Genomic DNA, 20129 nt, shown 5'->3' with positions numbered 1-20129 from the left:
TATAACAAGCATTGAGTTGCTCACTTTAGGAACAGATGACCGTGTGTGTATGTTGTAAATATTTATTTATTTAGAGAGGTATTTTAAATTCATATTGCATTACTGTATCCCAGTAGGATCTAATACTCGTATTATTAGATTCTACAGAAAGTCGTTATTTTTTATTTTTGTCCTACTGTTTACATTTTAGTAGCTGTACCCTGCATGCGTTGCTACGCTTTTTTGTTTGTACCAACTCGGAAACCTTTGTGGGCTCATGCACAATACTTTACTGAAGATCATGACATGATCAAATGCATAGTTTTCGATTCTATAAAGGACATACAGACAAACATTCAATTTTATATATATATAGATTGGTTATTATAAATGACCAGAAGCTTCATAGATAGGACATGAAATATTGATTTATATATCTGTCTTACTATTTTTAAAAGGAATTTTAAGCATTTATTTTCCTTTACATACAAATTTGAAATTCTTTTGTGGTGAATCTATGTGATAATAAAAATTTATTACATTTCATAAGTATTATAGATATTAAAATTAGTATTAATTAATTTATAGAAAGAGTCTTTTAAGTTTTGTTAAGCTGACATTATTATATATCTTTATACGTTGTATCGTACCTTATCATAATGGCGCGTTTACACATTACATTAAGTAGGTGAATGGAATTACCGGAAACAGACTAACAAATCAACAACATTTGGTCGGAATTTAAGTGATCAGTGGTTAAAAACGAGTATAGTCAATACTGTAACAATTATTTACTAGCTTATCGCATACTGGCTATTGAATTACTGTTATCATATTACATTAGTCTTTGACTTAAAAAGGTTATAGTACTTAGGTACAGTTAATTGTATATGACCAAACCGATCAAATGTAAATATTTCATCGCCAAAATAAATTATCAAGCAATCATTCATTTCCATAATATATATATATATATATATATATATATATATATATATATATATACATATATTATTCACATATGTCGTTTTAGCGATCAGACCAAATATAATCACTGCCTTATGATTCATAACATCAAAATAGTGTCGTAATATACTCGCGTATGAGGTCACATTTACTATACAGCAATAAAAAACTTATCCATTATCAACATACTCATATCCATTACAAACGAAAACAAATATAAGGTCGATATTATATTCGACAATTCGTTTGCTTAGGAAAAATATTTTTTAATTTTGATTTAGTCTACCCGCTTTTAGTAGTAAGCTAATAAGGTCGAATATTGTTTGAACAAAATTATTATATTATTTATCGTTGTGTCCATTTGTTATAAGTATTCTTTGACGGTTCGCAGGAAAGTGGACATAAGGAAGTGGTGGATTGGCACCTTATGTCCACTTTCCTGCGAACCGTCAAAGAAAATAATTATAATTTAATTGATGTAAATACTAAATAAGTAAGACAACATGCGTGCAGTTAAACCCATAATCTGGAAACAACGCTTTTTTACGTACATTTGTCCCGAAAATATTTAAAACATCCAATTTATCGTTTTGAGAGAAAAATTGTAATTGACATGAATTTAATAAGGTGTAAAGTATAGTCTCAATGCTGGGCTTAGACCTTATTGACTTTTTTAAATTGTCTTAAATGACACTCAATTAAAAAAAAAATCACAACATAAAATTAACCTTGTGTCAAATTTTATTTTTCTGATTGGCGTTCTTTTTAAGATAAATATCTTCATTCAATATAAAATCTTCGTATTCTTTTTTTTACAAATAACATTTGTAAAGATACTAATCAATAATCTGAAAGCATTGTCAAGGAATTTAGTCAAACGATGTCACATGTCCGTAACGGAAAAATATCTTACGTTTTTATTAGTTTTATAAAACGTAAAACGGTGGCTAAGAATTATTTTGTTAAAATAGTATTAAATAATAAGGTTGAAAACCGTTATTGTTGTTAATCCTTCCATTAATTTAGTTTTAAGGGTAATTAAATATCATTTGCGTTGTATAAAATTGGAATAACTTGGTACATGATTTATTAATTATTTTTTTAATTACGTTGGATACTTGAATGTCAATGAGATTGATGGCTAATATCCTTGTTAGCTGAGCCTTAAAGGGTTAAATTAACATTCTATTAGAAATACTAGTAATGGCAAATAATTACATTTAAATAAATGTTAAGAATAAATTTGAGTATGTTTGAAACTTAAGTCACTAGGTACGATATTTTTTTTAAGTTTTTACGACTTGTAAAATTAGTAAATAAATGTTAAGAATAAATTCGAGTATGTTTGAAACTTAAGTCAGTAGGCACGATATTTTTATTTAAGTTTTTACGACTTTTATATTAGTTTATAGATTACAGTCATTTTAAGTTTTATAAAAAATAATATGTTAATTGTGTTTAATTTGTAAAAATCTGAAACGAAACATAATTTATGGGTAAACCGCTGAGTTCTGAGAATGAGTTCTCACCCCATGAATGAACAAAATTATTAATAAAATAATTAATTTTGCTTTCAAAATTTGGAATAAACAGGGATAAAGTAATAAAAAACACATAATTATTTCATTTTAATAATATAATGTAAATGCATTAAAACGTCGAGATATAGAGTTTTTAAACTCTCTTTAGAATTTTGAAAATTTCAGTGTGTTATATATAGATATTGTGTGTTATATATCTAGGATATATATAGATATTGTCAGAAATTTTAATAAAAAATATTTAAAAAAATAGACTTGATTTCGGCTTCATTAATATTGTACGGGTAGCTCTAGCCACAAGCCCACAACACGTCACATATGTAATAAAAACTATGTGCATTGAAATTAAGAAATGTCTCATGAAATCGATCTTGATATATTTAGCATTGTATCCAGTCTTCTTCAAAATTTTCACCACAAATTATCCATTTTGTGTTTTAGTTTTGACCCGCCATTTTAATCTACCTTTTTCCTTGGTGATGTTCTTTTTTCTTCATCTTACCTTTAGCTTCTTTTCTTGGAAATTTCTTTAATCTCAATTACCTCGTTTTGATAAGGAAGCGATGTTAAAGTCCTACTTATTTAGATTCGTTTTTTTTGAAACTATTGCCTTTTATTAAAGGCTTTAAAGTCATTGTATGCCGTGTGGTGTCGGCCGAGTAGAATAGCACCACCCCCTTTCTTCCCGTGGGGGTTGTACATGGCAACCGAGGGATAAACCTGGCTAAAAATCATCAGGGCCCTGGAGAAGTAAAACTTCATTTGAAACCCGGAATGGAATCTCCGTCAAGCATTCGTGGCATAGCTTTAAAATGCGAAAGACTCCTACAGCCGAACTGGCTCCACACGTATCGACTCGTCGTTCCTGTGGGCCTAGCCAGTGAGGTCGGGAGGGTGGCGCAGAGCTTAGGCAACTCTGCCTTTTCCTGAAGAGTGTTCTAGGCGACACAGTGTCTGTCTGACACTGTCTAAATCGTCTGCAATAAACGGACTAAGGCCAATGATGAAAAGTCATTGTATTAGATATATTTATATTATATTAATGTGTTACTGTAATGTGGCTAGGAATGCTGTATCTTATTGAGGCAGCTCTCTGAGGTAATGCAGTCTTTTCAGTTAATGGTTCTCTCTTTGAACTTAGGCATTTCAGACATCAGCCATTAACCAAGCACAGGTTATTGCAATAAACATTATTTACGAACTTAAAAAAAAACCTTGCAATACATGACCGAAGCTACTCGCCAAAGAAATTCCTTTTCCAATGGGTTTCATCCTACTATGATTTTTTTTTGGTTTCAAAAAACTATAAAGCATTAGTTTAATAAGGTATAGCTATAGGACTTAACGTTGGCCAGGTAAAGTAGACATTTGTTTACGTATTTTCAACTATGCACTCTTTTTTTATGTGGAGCGGGATGCGATCGTTATTCGATCGGACAAAGAGACCAACCGATTTCTACTTATTGCACGTTTCTAGTGTGATCCAAAAAAACATAGAAACGTGAAAACTTTGATTGTAAATATATGAGGCCTGCTTATACCTTAGACATGGTCGGGGCTACCCACCGGCCTGGATTTCATAAAACATGGCCAAATAACTTTTATATATCTCATAACCTCTCACAACTCGGTATGAGAATTTCGTCTACACTGTCCATGTGTCCATTCCGTTAAACCAAATACAACTTTAATTACTCCTCCATATGATTTTAAATACGTGTAATAGAAATTCTAGACCTCTGACAATTTTCTCTACGCTATCCTATCATCTCATATTAAAAAAAAAATCTTGAAAATATCTAATTACAATTATTTATAAAGGAAACAATAAAACTCCTGTACAACTTTGTAAATATTTGGTGGAGTTTATTGATGTTTAAAAACATAAATGAATTATTTTTACCATAACGTATAGTGTGTACACGGGAAATTTATAAACATAGTATAGGAAGTAAGCTCTCATAGTTTAAAAATACAAATAAAATTATAGGAACAAATATTATTTTATTATAATGCTTATAACTAGATGTTTAACTTATCTGCTTCGTAAACTACTACGAGTCGTAGCGTGATAAATTATAGCCTATAAAATCTATACAATTATCAATAAATAACGTTATTGCGATTTTGTACAATGCTATGATAGTGTATGAAATATCTTTCCTAAGTGTATAAATATTGATGGATGGTATTATCAATTTATATGAAGGTAAGATATTGCTTCTAAAGGAAATGAATGATATTCCGACCTGAAATATTAAGCAAAAATTGTTGTTTAACAAAAAAACATGAAACGTTCAACATTCAAACATGAACATTCCCTACAGCAATAGTAAAATGTATTACGAAGCGAGACTGATTTATGTGACTAATTAAGGGCTACGTAAGTTTTTGTTTTTAAATAAACAATGTCTATACCAAAGAGTGTTTTTTCTTTCTTATGACTTTCGACATGTTTGCGATGTGGTTTCAACTATCTGTGGCGTTAATACGAGTAGTTGCGAGGTAAATCTCCGTTCATTAGATAAATTTTATGCCACAAAAATTCTTGTCATAGGTTAAATTTTTTGGATTAGTTTTTTTTTCTTGCATCATGATTCAGAATATCATTCTGCTGAGGCTGTTGGATGTAAGGTTTTTACTTTTATTAATCATTACTTTGTTCATATTTATATTTATAATCAGTAGCATATCAAAACTTTATACTTCAATTTAATTTTAAGTATTCTTTGTTATATAAAAAATCAGCGATACTATATTAGTTATATTTAATATATTATTTTATGATACGCGAAACATGTGTAATAAAATGCTCGAGGACTTTGCGGGAAAGCCACCTCCGCCTTCGCTGCGCCTGAATTCATACGGGAACATTAAATTATAGGCATGTTACTAATCCCATGGTTTTATGGTTTACCTTTTTGTGAACGTTAAGTGTAACATGTAAGACTTTTTTATTTCTAGTTGAAAATTTTAAAAATAAATTTTAATAGGCTTAGATTTGGTTAAATCTTTATTAACGACTAGCTTCCCGCCCCGGCTTCGCACGGGTATTTAACAAACTAACTTTAAAATAACTTCTTTCCTTTTCCTTTCAAAATCGCTTGTTTCGCTGTTCAAATCCAACTAACTCTGGAGGGCGACACCGGGCTCTTATACATACATATATTCAGAGAGCTAAGCTCTAGGATATTCGAGAAAGTTTGAGCATATTTTTTTTCTCACACCTAGAATGTTCTCGACATTATCGTCCGCCGTAACAATAGGTTCTGAAGCTCTAGCATATATAGGAAAGGCGCGAAATTTAAAAACTTAAATTTTTAAATGTTTTCAGAATTAATTTGAATAACTAAAATTATGTCGCTTTAACTCCAAAATATAAGTTAGCTACTGCTGTATTTGGAATTGTAATTGGAATTTTAAATTTCGCGCCATTACTACACATGCTGCAATTGCTCGCAGCGCCTTTCAAATTGCAACCCAAATAATCATTGTTCTGAATGAAGTTCAAATACTCGACAACAGATGGCGCCACTGCACTTAATTTCCAAGTTGAAGGGTTGGAAAAGCCCTTATATCTTTAAAAACACGCCCTTTAGGCTAAAACGGGAACTTTCTTGTTCGAGGAGAGATAAAGGGCTATCACACTATATTAGTCCCTTTATCGTGCCGGGACTCCTTTTTAAGTTTTATCGGCACGCACATTTTATCAACTTAGTTTTATTATATATAATGATAATGATTATGAAATTTATAAATTAACTAAAAGTATTAAGATTCGATAAGTAATGCAAATAATAAAAGTTAAATATCATTTTATTGTGTTTACCCATTTGTATAAATACTTAATAATAGTAGGTACCTATATAACCGTTATAGTTAAAACATATTTTCCTATAACCAATTAGAATCATTAATTAATTTACACGTTACAAAATGATTCATGTGAATGTCTACACTTAATTACCAATTACAAATGGCTGTGATAAATTAGTTTTACATAAAATGTATAATGTTATAATTTTATTCGCCTCGTCTCATAACGGTTGTCTAGCCGACGTTACTATAGAGGCGGTAAGTGTTAATTCGACACAGTTCCGTGCATAAATCACACCTAGTTGCAGCGAGAGGTATATCTAAACAATTTATTATACATTACGGTACGCGACTTCCGCGGTGTTCCCGCGACATACCGAAAATGAAGGAAGTTGCTCAGTACAAAAAATCAAGAAATGATCTTTGTCGATTAACGGTCAGTATTATAGATAGAAAAATTGAAACCGTGTAATTATAATTGTTGCTGCGTTGTTCCGAATTGCGATTCAGTCAGCTGTCGGCACATGCGGCAAATGCACGTGAGTCGCGCGCGCACTTTCGTCTGTTTTCGCGCAACGAATAACGTCGTTCGATTTTTAAATGTCGCACGTTAGGAAACTGAAAAGTACCAACCTACGAAATGCCAAATGTTTTGTTTAACATGTAATTAAAACGGGTACAAAATACGTTTTTTTAGTTCGTTTGACGTGAATAAAAAATTGATCGATTTTGTATCACTACTGTTGTGTTCGCTATAAGCTCTGTTACGGTTTCGTTGATCTGTTAATTTTATGATGTACGTAGTGTCGAAGAATTTGAGTTGTGTCGTGTTGTGATGCCATAATTGGATTTATTGGTATTAATTAGAACCAGAGCAGGTTAGTGTAGTTTTGTACGTAAACACTAAATATAATAATAACAAATTACCTGTACATCAATTATACAAAATATTTTAATATACACGGAAACAGATTTAAACTTTAGTAAATTCATAATAATACATACATATATAGGTAGTATTAGCTGACCCCGCAAACGTTGTTTTGCCATATACGTAATTAGCCCCCTTAACCCCCCCCCCCTTATGACTTAGGGCTATTAAAAATAGATTTTGGCCGATTCTCAGACCTACCCGATATGCACTTAAAATTTCTTAGAAATCGGTCCAGTCGTTTCGGAGGAGTATGTTAACTAACATTGTGACACGAGAATTTTATATACTCGTATAAGATAATTAAATTTTTTCTAGTAAAATTAAAATGCATTACTATAAGCTAACCTAGATTCCCGTTTTAGTAAGACTTAGACATCTATTGGCCATATAGATGTTTGTTGTGGTTTGGGCGTTTTTGCATGTGTATTGTGAGTGTTTCCGGACCCCCGACATTGAAGAAAATTATACTGAACCGTTGAGTGTGAAGAGTTTATTTTTTATTATTTATTTTCTTATCATTTATTTATTTATTATTTATTTATTTATTATTTATTTATTTATTATTTATTTATTCATTTCTTATTTATTGTTTGTAATGATATACCTAACAAAGTTCTTTTATGTAAACGATGTTTACTTGTGTACTTCTATAAGTAACAATTTCACCATAATTTTTTTCTGAATATTTGTACTCTATATTATTAATAATGAATAAGTCGTTGAACTAACTACTTTTATAGAAACAAATATACCTTATATCTCTAAGCAGCCACTAGCCGCTTACATGTAATTATTGTGTGGATATGGATAGCTGGGGTTCCTCCTGACTTGCTCTGTATAAATGAGAGTTGTGAGTGTTCCCCTAACATAAATAAGAGTTGTTGTGATGACTAAATCTAAATGCGTGTTAAACAAAACGTGTTATTAAAAAAAAAGTTAAAAGGTAAATTATTACGGTCAAACGTACCTACACTTATAATTTAGTAACATGAAAAAAACTTTCAAAATTTTTAAACAATAAAACGTGTGAATCATTTTCGTTCATTGATATGCAAACAAGGTCATTAAATGTGTACTACTTAACTTTATGGTGCAGTCCAGTTGTCTCGTACAGTTTTATTTCAATTTTATTGTTGATCTCAATCTTTCCGTTCGGATCGATTCAATTTTTAACATATAAAATTATTTTATTCAAAATGTTCGTGTATCTTACTTTTATGGCTTTTATTATATTTTTACTACTTTAAAGAACATAAAACAAATGTATTCACCAGTTAAACTTTTATTGTAAAAAATGCCCAAATGATGTTTCATAACTTCAATTATATAAATGACAATCGAGTCGCCTTAATTTCGTCTCGTGAAAAATGAAGTATGTACGTATTAGAATTTAGGTATATTTATTTTAACCCCGCATTAGAGTCAGCAAAAGCTGCAAAAGTAACCAATAAAACTATAAAGAGTTCGCGAACGATATAGGCTACGTATTTTTTCAATATAAAAATAAAATATTTATAACTACTATAGTAACTATATATTTTTAAGGGCTTTAGAGTTTTCAGAACTATCTTGAATTATTACGTTTGCTTATTTAATTTTTTTTCTCTTATCTTACCTTCTAAGCTTGAAAGCTTACCTTTAGACACTTTCTTTAGATTACTCAAGGTTTCATTAATTCTGATCTGTAATCTTATTTCAATAAATTTACACAGTATTTTTAGGAACCTCTGCATACCTATACACCTTTATTAACTGACATCCAAAAAAGGATGAGGTTCTCAATTCGACTATTCTTTTTAATGTAGGTTACCTCAGAACTTTTTACTGTGTGGACCGATTTCGATGAACCTTTTTTAATCGACAGGTGATGCTTATCGTGTGGTCCCATTTTAGTTTTATCGAGACCTGACAAGCACTTTTCGAGTTATCTATACTAATATTATAAAGCTGAAGAGTTTGTTTGTATGTTTGTTTGTTTGATAGCGCTAATCTCAGAAACTACTGGACCGATTTCAAAAATTCTTTTTGTGTTAGATAGCCCACTAATATTATAAAGCTGAAGAGTATGTTTGTTTGTTTGTTTGAACGCGCTAATCTCAGAAACTACTGGTCCGATTTCAAAAATTCTTTTTGTGTTAGATAGCTCATTTATCGAGGAAGGTAGGCTATATATCATCACGCCAAGACCAAAAGGAGCGGAGCACCAATGAAGAATGTTTCAAAATCGGGGATTCTTTTTTCCTTTTGAGAGCTTCCGCTGCGTGCGCTGTGAAAACAGTTAAAGTTTCGCAAAAATCATGTATGATAGAATTGATCCTCTTTAAAAGTTCTAAAAAAAAGTCCGCGACAGCATATATCTATCTTTTAAGGTTGGCTCACTATAGCCTTTTTTATACTAACCAAGTTTGTTCTAAAATGATGCATTATTTGCGAAGATGTTTTTATAAACATGATATTAATCCTTATCTAAATAAATACGTTATTCATCACAAGTATTTAATTTAAAACATAATAGCCTTTTACATAATTTGATTTCAATGAGTATCCCAGGAGATATCGCAGTTTTAAAATAACATCGCAGCAAAATAATGAGCAATTATTGCGCGCGCCTCTGTTCCATGCGGACGAAGTCGCGCGCAGAAGCTATATCTAATAATGCGTAAGTATTTTTCTATTTTTTCCTACGTTCTATTATACCTCATAACTTTTTACTTGTGTACTGATTTAGATGATTCATATATTAATCGAAAGCTGATGCTTGTCTTATGGTCTTATTTACATTTGATCGAGATCTAATGACTAATTTTTTGTTGCGTTGTATTACTAGTTGATGTAATTGAAGTCGGTTTATTTCGTTTGTGAGCAAACACAGTTATATATTGTAATGAAAGAACTTTTTCGGATTGTATCGCGGCTAATAGTGTTTTTTAGATGCCGGACGCTTCGGATATTTTACAGCAACCAAGGTCACGGGAGGTCCTAATCCATCTAAGAAATCTAATAAACCGCGATAAAATCCGAAAAAGTTATTTCATTATAATGAGTGAAATTTGCGCAAACATTAGAAAACAATTATATCTGTTACGGTAAAGTCGCTTCTAATATATAATTATAGATATGTTTAAATACAAAAACGCGGTATTTATAGATTTTTAGAAGTTTTTATCCTACTATTTGTCGATTTTGTACACCGAGTTTTTGTTTACTTGCATTTCGATACTTTTGGTATTTATTGCACGTTTATATTCAAATCATATGATCTTATTTTTATTTACCTTTGAGGTTTTATTAACAGTCAATAAGTGTTCCAGTATGAGGGAGGTGTTTTTTTTGAAGAGGGTTCTAGAGTTCCCGCAAGGAGAGGCTTTACTTATTATGGGAGGGACGTACCCTTTGAACACACGCAACAGAGCATGTTGTGTATTGACATGTATCTGCAAAAATCATGTCTTTTTATTTTAGGTTTGTTAGTTTTCATAGAAGATAAACTTATTCAAAAAAATTGAGTACCTTCTCCTTTTTTGGAAGTTGGTTAAAAAGTAACGACGTCATCATTTGAATCATGATCACAGATAATTAAGAAAAAGGCGTATCCGTAGTGTAACTGTAACATTGTTGCGTAATCAAGAGCGAGCTCTGCAAGCAGTCTAGTAGTTCTAGCGCACGAAAGGTGAATAAATGTGGCATACAAAAATGTGTCCCTACTTCAGACAGATCTTATCGTTAGTACAATTATAAGGTTCCGTTTACACCCCCACAGAACTATAAATAAGGGGCAACGGGTTCTAAAAAATCTTAAAAAATGATGACTAATAGTGGATATTGAGTTATATGTTATCGAGATTCGTTATTGAAATCTACGACTAATTGTTGTTCTTGCTTGTGCATGTACACAACAAATTCCTAATTAGTAGCGCTCGAGTTTCCACGACCTTCGGCTAGGTATCATCGCAGAATCAAATGGTCTCGTCTTGTAACTGTAAAACTAGTTTGGCTGTCGGCCGTTTCTCTAATAGGATCGGACGTTCCGCACGGTAGGTGCTCTTTCTACACTTTTTCTCAATCAAGTGCGTAGACGTGACTGCCGAGGCTTCGTGGTAGCCCAGACCGGATTTGATCATGCATCCGTCCCATTTGCTCGCAGTGTTTGTTTTCATATAAGTATCCAATTTTCTCTCATAAAAGTGGCGTGTAACTTGTTTAATAACATCAGTTTATTATTATTTCCGTTCTCTTTATATTTTAGTGGATTTTAGGTCTGATTGTTATTTATATATGTATACCTACGGGTGTTCTTGCGAGTTTAAAAATTTTACCACATATTATATACTCTTATGTAGGTAATTATTTTAATCTTTTCTTATTCCTCAAACTGTAGTAGAACAGCGTGGCAGATTGCGCTAAACGACCAACCTCTTAAACTCCATCCTCCTCCAAAGAAAAAGAGATCTTTGCTCAGCTAAGAAATTTATACTATAATAGTAACGACAAGGGCAGCAAAAATATAATTATTTGTGTACAGTAATATTTTACTTGCTTAGATGAAATATTAACTACGATAATGAACTTGATTTCGGTTATGCTGATTTTGATTAATTTAATTTAGTTTATTTTTTTTTTTGTTTTATTTATATATCCATCTCAACACTTGCAATATAGGGTTTTTAACGAACAAACTCACTGAACTCTGTTTTTGGCATAATTACTTTGGCAATATTTAGAAACTTGTAGGTAAGACAAGTAGTAAATTAAATATCGTACGTGTGTTTTTTTCAAAGTTCAGTTGAACGACTTATAAGATGCAAAAATATTTATGAGTCACATGTATCTGAAGTTTTAATTTGCTTATGTATGTAACTATGTCTAAGTTTGCACGGAGCAATGAACTCTGGACAATTTGCCAAAATTTGTTTTGACGATTTAATAAACTTTTTTAGTAAGTCATCTATTGTTCTTTTGTTTTAAAAAATGGGGTTAACCTGAGAATCTTTAATATTTCTTTACGATAAACATTAATTTAATGCTTTTTTGTTTCGGTACTTTGTGTACTTTCTCGGTTTAAACATTTTAAAACATCAAATAATTTCTATTTACAGAACTAAAAATAATTAATGTATGTAATGTATGTATGTAATCACTTAAACTACGTTAAAATTATTTTTATACCTTTTAAAATTTTTAATCTTAACTCTGTTCTTCGTTTCTTTCGAAACGTATAATTTTGTTTTACAATCGTAAAATGTTTCCATGTTTAGAGGCACCTTCCAGGTTGGCTCAAGTGCAAATATTGACTATTCGTTAGTAGCATTTGCTAAATGATGGACTGTATCGCTAAGTAAACATGGATTTTTTCTAAAACGTTATTCACGTTAGAAAATCATTTTAAACACGTTTATAAAGATCTCTGACCGCTTATTTTATGGTCAATCAAAATTATTTATACTAAAATACCTATATATTATACATAATATTTATGAACATTTCTAAATAACACTTTTCAGCTTTGTCTCATTGTCATGACTAAATTTGGAATGTATTTTATGACTATAGATAGGATTTATGCTGATCCGTTATCTTCCGTTAAATTATAGCCTACGTTTTTCGTATTCTCCTAGTGAAAGAATTCTTAGAATCGGTCAAGTAGTTTTTGAAATTAAATTATTCCTCTTTATAATATTAATACAGATAATTTTGGCATTTTAGAGTATCAAATATATATTTCAATTCTATATTATATAGAGTACAATATGGGATTGAGATGAGGGAACTGCTGAATCTTCTCAACAGAATGAAATACAATCATATGAATAATTTATATAATTGTGTTATCACTTATGCTATATTGACTGTTTGAATCTATACTAATGTTTTTAGAAGTAGGGTTTGGAAGTTTGATAGTGGGTGTAATCTTTGAATGAACTGAACCGATTAACGTTATACATATAGAGTACTAGCTGCGCCATGCGATTTCATCCGCGTAATTTCCGATCCTGTAAGAATATCGAATGTGTTATTCTAGGTCTCCGTACCAATATGTACCAGGTTTCATTAAAATTGGTCATGTAGTTTTTGCGTTAAAGTGTAATAAATATACATTCATCCATTCATCCTCACTAACTTTCGCATTTATAATATTAGTAGGACAACATATACCTGCCAGTTCAAGTTTGTTCTTGGTTGTCTCACAGAAAATAATCGTTTGTTATAAAAATGTAGGAATTATTAAACCAATACAAACTTCGTCAAATAAATTCGTCGCTGTACATTAAAAAAAAATTACAGATCGGGAGACGACTCGGATGTTCGACTATCTCAGTGAGACGGCTGACATGGCCCAACGTCGGTATCCAGCTGCCTAAATGGTATTTCTGGGGGATTTTAACGCTCACCACCAAGACTGGCTGTTCCCATACCAGAATACCGACCACGCCGGGAGAGAGGCGCTCAAATTTGCCCTGTCGCTAGATCTTACCCAGCTAGTCCAAGTGACTGGATATCAGATTTCCTGAGTGGGCGATCATTTCGGGTGGTCTTGGATGGCTCCTCGTCTGACTTGATGGCGGTTAATGCCGGTGTCCCTCAGGGATCAGTTCTCTCTGCAACCCTCTTCTTGATTTACATTAATGACCTCCTCAGGCCTAGTATCTTTAGATACGCGGATGACAGCACTGTTACGGAGAGATACGTGTCCGGTCCCCGAGCTGGTGGGGCTGAAACTCATGAGCATAGAGAGGCTCTGGTTGAACGCATGAATTTGGCTTTGAAAGAGGTAACCGATTGGGGTGACGCCAACCTAGTCAAATTTAATGCTTCCAAAACGCAAACGTGTCTTTTCACCGCTAAACGGAGTCCATTCCCAATGGCTCCGACTTTCCGGGGTGTATCTGTACCGATCACCGATAGTATTGATCTTCTAGGCATAAATATTTCGTCTAATATGAACTTCGGACAATGCATAGAATCCAAGGCAAAACTTGCTGGTAAGAAACTTGGTATCCTCAATAAAGTCAGGCAGTACTTCACACCGGAACAGCTTCTTACTCTCTACCAAGCACAAGTTCGATCGTGTATGGAGTACTGCAGTCACTTATGGGATGGCTCTGCCAAGTACCAGCTCGCTGCTTTGGATTCTGTGGATTGACGCGCCAGAAGACTCATCGGTGACAAATCGCCGGTTTGCTCTAGACTTCAAAGTCTCGAACATCGGCGCAAGGTTGCCTGTTTGTCGGTATTTTACAGGTTATATTTCGGAGAGTGTCCTCTAGAACTATACAATTTGGTTCCACCATCACCTTTCTACCACCGAACCGCAAGGCATCGCATGAATCTACACCGCTATGTGGTTGAAATCCCACGATCTCGCACTAAACGATTTCAAAAATACATAAAGTTTATACCATAATTGCTTTAGACGAGTCTCGTGAGGTCGCCACTTATGGAAAGACGCCACCGCCTAACGTAATACCGAGCGATGTAAATAACTGTGGAGGTTTATTATCAACGCTAAAGTTAGCTGAAGAATCTCGCGTTATGCTAAGATGAAATATATCGGTTTCAGATGGCCTTGTAAATGGAGCAATGGGTATAGTTAAAAAATTTAAATGGCCTGCTCTTCGGAGAGAACAAATTGAAAAAGGGGAATTACCGGAATGTGTCTTGGTTAAATTTGATGATGATACGATTGGAAGTAGAATTAAAGATGAAAATGGCTGGGTATCGATTACTCCTACTGTTACAACATTTCAGGCAACAAAAGGATACGGGGATGTCGAGCGCCGAATGTTACCTTTGATTTTAAGTTGGGCAGTTACGGTTCACAAGTTACAGGGAACTACACTAGAAAAAGCTGTTATAGATCTAGGCAAGAAAAATTTTGCTAAAGGTCAGGTGTATGTTGCTCTGAGTCGTGTTAAAACCTTGGAAGGAATAGCTTTATCTGACTTAGATTCAAACAAATTATTGAGTAGGCCACACGACGAAAGAGCATTGCTAGAGATGACGCGATTACGTAACTTAAATTCAGTGTTAAATTGACACATCAGCATGCCTAGAAGGTAGTAGTATTCCTATGTAAAACTTCAATCTTTCTTGATAAGGTATTATTTTTGTACGAACAGAACATTTTGACATATTGAAGAGTACGAAGTAAGCCCAACAAAATCTTCAAAAGCTTCAGCCTGCAATATCGTACTTCCAGGGATAGGCCTCTTTTTCCATGTAAGAGAAGAATTAGAGCTTAATGAACCCCGCTGCTCTACTGTTATTTTGTGGATATATTTCATACTATAATAAACAATTCTCGCTTCACACTCAACGGCCCCCAGTAGGATTTTCTCCTGTATGGGGGGTCCGGAAACATACACAGTACAAAAGCACAAACACCATCGATCATGACAAACATCTATATGGCCAATACAAATGTCTGTCGTGCGCGGAGATTGAACCCACTAACGCCAGCGCAACAGCCGGTGCTGTGACCGCTGCGCTAACGCGTCGACATACTATGAGTAAAGTTCGCTATCAGTTGTACGTAATAACAACCGGGACTGACAGCCTAGCGTTTTCTCTGAGGCTAGGTTGGGAGAACCACCAGGATTAACAACTAGACCGAAAATAAATATTTGTATAAACATAAATATCCACTCCGAGCGGGAATAGAACCCGCGACCGTCGGTGTTTAGGCGCCGCCGACACGGTACATGCACCATTATATCAAAGCGGTCGTCCAACAGCAAAAGGTAACTGTTGTAAATTGTTGAGAAATTCCCTCGAGTGTTTATGAGCGCCATCATCAAACCTGGTCCTGCGACACAGATGATCAGACAGCAGGTAATTGCTATAAATCGTTGAAAAGTTCCCTCGACTATCTTTCGTCTCCATCATCAGACTGTTATAGCACTTGTAACTCATATAAGTGCAAAGTTGTCATCAATAGAAACGAATTAAGTTCAAACAGCAGGTAATTGCTATAAGTCATTGAAAAGTTCCTTCGACTATCTTTCGTCTCCATTATCAGACTGAAATGGCACTTATAACTCATACATATGCAAAGTTCTCATCAATAGAAACGAATTAAGTTCAAACAGCAGGTAATTGCTATAAGTCATTGAAGAGTTCCCTCGACTATCTTTCGTCTCCATCATCAGACTGAAATGGCACTTATAATTCATACATATGCAAAGTTCTCATCAATAGAAACGAATTAAGTTCAAACAGCAGGTAATTGCTATAAATCGTTAAAGAGTTCCCTCGGCTATCTTTAGTCTCCATCATCAGACTGTAATGGCACTTATAACTCATACATATGCAAAGTTCTCATTAATAGAAACGAATTAAGTTTAAAAAGAAGGTAATTGCTATAAATTGTTGAGGAGTTCCCTCGACTATCTTTCTTTTCCATCATCAGATCGACTCCAGACCTTTATTAAATAGTAGTGCTTTATAGTACTTAATGAAAACATGATTAAATTTACTAGTCACCCTTACGATTTTTGAAAGTTTCCCTCGGTTTCTCTGGGATCCCATCATCAGATACTATCTTTCGTCTCCATCATCAGACTGAAATGGCACTTATAACTCATACATATGCAAAGTTCTCATCAATAGAAACGAATTAAGTTCAAACAGCAGGTAATTGCTATAAATCGTTAAAGAGTTCCCTCGGCTATCTTTAGTCTCCATCATCAGACTGTAATAGCACTTATAACTCATACATATGCAAAGTTCTCATCAATAGAAACGAATTAAGTTCAAAAAGAAGGTAATTGCTATAAATTGTTGAAGAGTTCCCTCGACTATCTTTCTTCTCCATCATCAGATCGACTCCAGACCTTTATTAAATAGTAGTGCTTTATAGTACTTAATGAAAACATGATTAAATTTACTAGTCACCCTTACGATTTTTGAAAGTTTCCCTCGGTTTCTCTGGGATCCCATCATCAGATCCTGGTTTCCTTATCATGGTACCAAATTATGAATACCTCCTTTCAAACAAAAAAAGAATTATCAAAATCGGTTCATAAACGAAGAAGTTATCTCCGAACATACATAAAAAAAAAAAAAAAATATATACGGTCGAATTGAGTAACCTCCTTCTTTTTTTGAAGTCGGTTAAAAAGGTAAATTAACAGGTTATAGGTATTCAAGATTTGTTTTGTCAATAATGTTTCTGATATTAGATCAATAAACAGAAGTAAAGTGTAAATAATTTAATTATTCAGAGGATACGTTGCGTTGAAATATAATAATCTCTCTCCATAACTCGTTTCAACGAGGTGTTTTGTTGATCTGACAGGTCAAGGCTGCTGGATGTCGACAATTTGTTCATCTCTCAGGACTGACAGACGCGATCTCCTATAACAATGAAAACGTCACGTCGTACTTAGAATTGTTTAGTGACTAAGCATTTTCTACTCAATTATTATTTTGATACTTATATTTCTTACAAAATAAACATAGAGAACTTGCATTCGAAAATAAAATATGTAGGTTATCTCTGTTTAGTAATAGGTAACAGTAAAAATAATACAATTAATAAAGTTATTTACTAAATAATTTTATAAGTTACATCTTATTTTTTATATTTATATATTTACGGTCGATACAATGAATATCTAAAGAAATACATCTTTAAACTTTTATTCCTCATAAATAGTAAAACCAGAAGTCGACGGTTCATTTATCACGTATGCAAGTTAATCTATTTGCTTATAACAATAAGGAAGGAAGTGAGTTGCAATTTTGACAAATAATGTAATGAGGTGGGATGCAGTTTGTACATCAATGTAATGAATCCTTGATGCTGTACAGATTTCCTTTAATGTTGGCAATTTACCTGGTTCTGACGCAAGCTTGAAAAGATCACGTTTCACCTCCTGATTATAGTGCGGAGTATAGTGAAGAATAATTGCTCTCGTTAAAATATTATACTTGAAACATAACTTTGGTCAGTCATCCTTCTTGTACTTGTCAAAAACTTTTGCATTAATAATTCTGAGGCCTCCAAAGATGAATGAACTTTGTATGAGCTCAAATGTAACATTACTGTATGTACTGTCTCGGTATGATAAGTTTTTGACATGGTAAGTTTTATTTTTTTTATCTGTACAGTTTACTAAACCGATATGAATGAATTATTACATTTTTAATTGTTTGCTTTCATTAATGAATCAACGGATAAATTCTAAGAGTAGTCAGTCCGTCAGTTCAGCCTATTGCAGTCCAACGCTGGACATAGGCCTCTTCAAGTTCGCGCCAGAAATCCTGGATTTCCGCAACCCTCATCCAGCCCACACCGGCAATCTTACGTAGATCGTCGGACCAACGGGCCAGAGGATGTCCCACACTGCGTTTGTCAAGACGCGGTCTCCATACCAGAACCAGTCTGCTTCAGCCCTCGGGCCATCGGACCTGCGACACAGATGACCAGCCCACTGCCACTTAAACTTGCTAATTCTGTGGGCTATGTCGGCTACTTTAGTTCTCTCGCGGATAGTCTCATTTCTAATATTGTCTTTGAGAAAAACCCCAAGCATAGCCTGTTCCATTGTATTGAGCGGCTTTAAATTTGTGGACCAGTCCCTTCGTCAGTGTCCACGTCTCGGCTCCGCATGTTAACACAAGCTGGACGTATTGCCAGTCGATGAAATCTCTGCAGAGAGTCCAGGACAGCCCAGGTCTCGACAGAGTCGAAGGCTTGGAAGTAGTTCACAAATGCCATACACAGCGCCTGATTATATTCTTCTGTCTTTTGAATATATACTTTTCAGGTGATAACCTAATAATGTATGTCGCCAAATTTATCTAAATATACCAATCAATAAATAAGAGGTCATTCGTGCGTTACATTCGCTAGTACATTCTTGATCCGTACGGCTAAAGAATGGAACTCTCTACCAGCGTCTGTGTTTCCGGAAAACTATAACCTCTTCTCGGGGATCTTTGAGTCGCGAGTGAATAGGTTACTTCTAGGTAAGCTTGCTCCATCTTAGCGGTCTAAGACAGTCATTTTCACTTATCATCAGGTGAAATAGTGGTCAAACGCAAGCCTATCATTCTATAAAAAAAAAACAATTATAAGAACTTAGCAACATATGCCTGAATCAACATAAGCCCTTTAAAGGATGTACGACAGTTTTATTTGTAATTTTCTTCTCAAAGGAAAGTTTGTTACTGATAATGTTTTTTTATTTTCACATTTTTGACATAACTTCTAAAATATTTACCACTACCTATTAATTTTAATGTTATTCTGTCAACAGTTCAAGCAGTTATTATGTAAAGTCATTATATTTAGCAGTGAGCTGTGACCTTTCGCCCGTTGATTTATGCTAATGCCATGCTAATGATGCACAGTTTTGACGCTTTACTCATTTTTAATGAGGCTTAACAAAATAACTTTTAATATACAAGGCCAAATCACATTATTATTCAAAACAAAAGTTGTAATATTGCGTACTTTTTCTATTCCTATTCAAATTTATACACATTCTTATCAGGTGGCAATACGAACATAATAAAGTTCTTTTGACATTCTTAATAGTGTATAATGAGCTTTTGAATATTTTAGTTTTTTTCTGATATTTATAATGTAAGTGTGTATAAGAATCAAATGAATTCTAAGATATTTTATTAATTTTGCAATCTTCGTTCTTTCGTTTTTGAGTTATTCTTTAATAAATTCCTAGTATCCGATTAAGATATAAGTTGGTATATTTAGATAAATTTGGTGACAATACAGTATTTTGTTATCACCTGAGCAGATGATGGAGGTGGTGGAGTTGGATACCTCTATGACACATCTGCTCTAGCAGTAAACAGTCCTATGACACAGGTGATCAGCCCACTGCCACTGGACATAATTACTGTTTTAGGAGTGGAACGACCTCTTATGA

At 33.5% G+C, this 20129-nt stretch overlaps 2 long non-coding RNA genes across 2 annotated transcripts in view; both read right to left on the bottom strand.

The window, feature by feature from the left end:
* LOC123661253 overlaps positions 1–20129 on the bottom strand; it is a 315897-nt gene that overhangs the window by 63065 nt on the left and 232703 nt on the right. The window lies entirely within an intron of this gene.
* On the bottom strand, positions 17430–18297 carry LOC123661252. Its single transcript, XR_006744318.1, has 2 exons — positions 18071–18297; positions 17430–17589 (listed from the first exon to the last, which is right to left on the bottom strand). It is a non-coding gene; the product is annotated as an uncharacterized LOC123661252 (long non-coding RNA).

The sequence above is a fragment of the Melitaea cinxia genome, chromosome 16 (genome assembly GCF_905220565.1).
Source record: "Melitaea cinxia chromosome 16, ilMelCinx1.1, whole genome shotgun sequence".
NCBI lineage: Eukaryota > Metazoa > Arthropoda > Insecta > Lepidoptera > Nymphalidae > Melitaea > Melitaea cinxia.
Note: the sequence above shows the minus strand (reverse complement) of the source record. Positions and strands in the feature narration are given on the sequence as shown.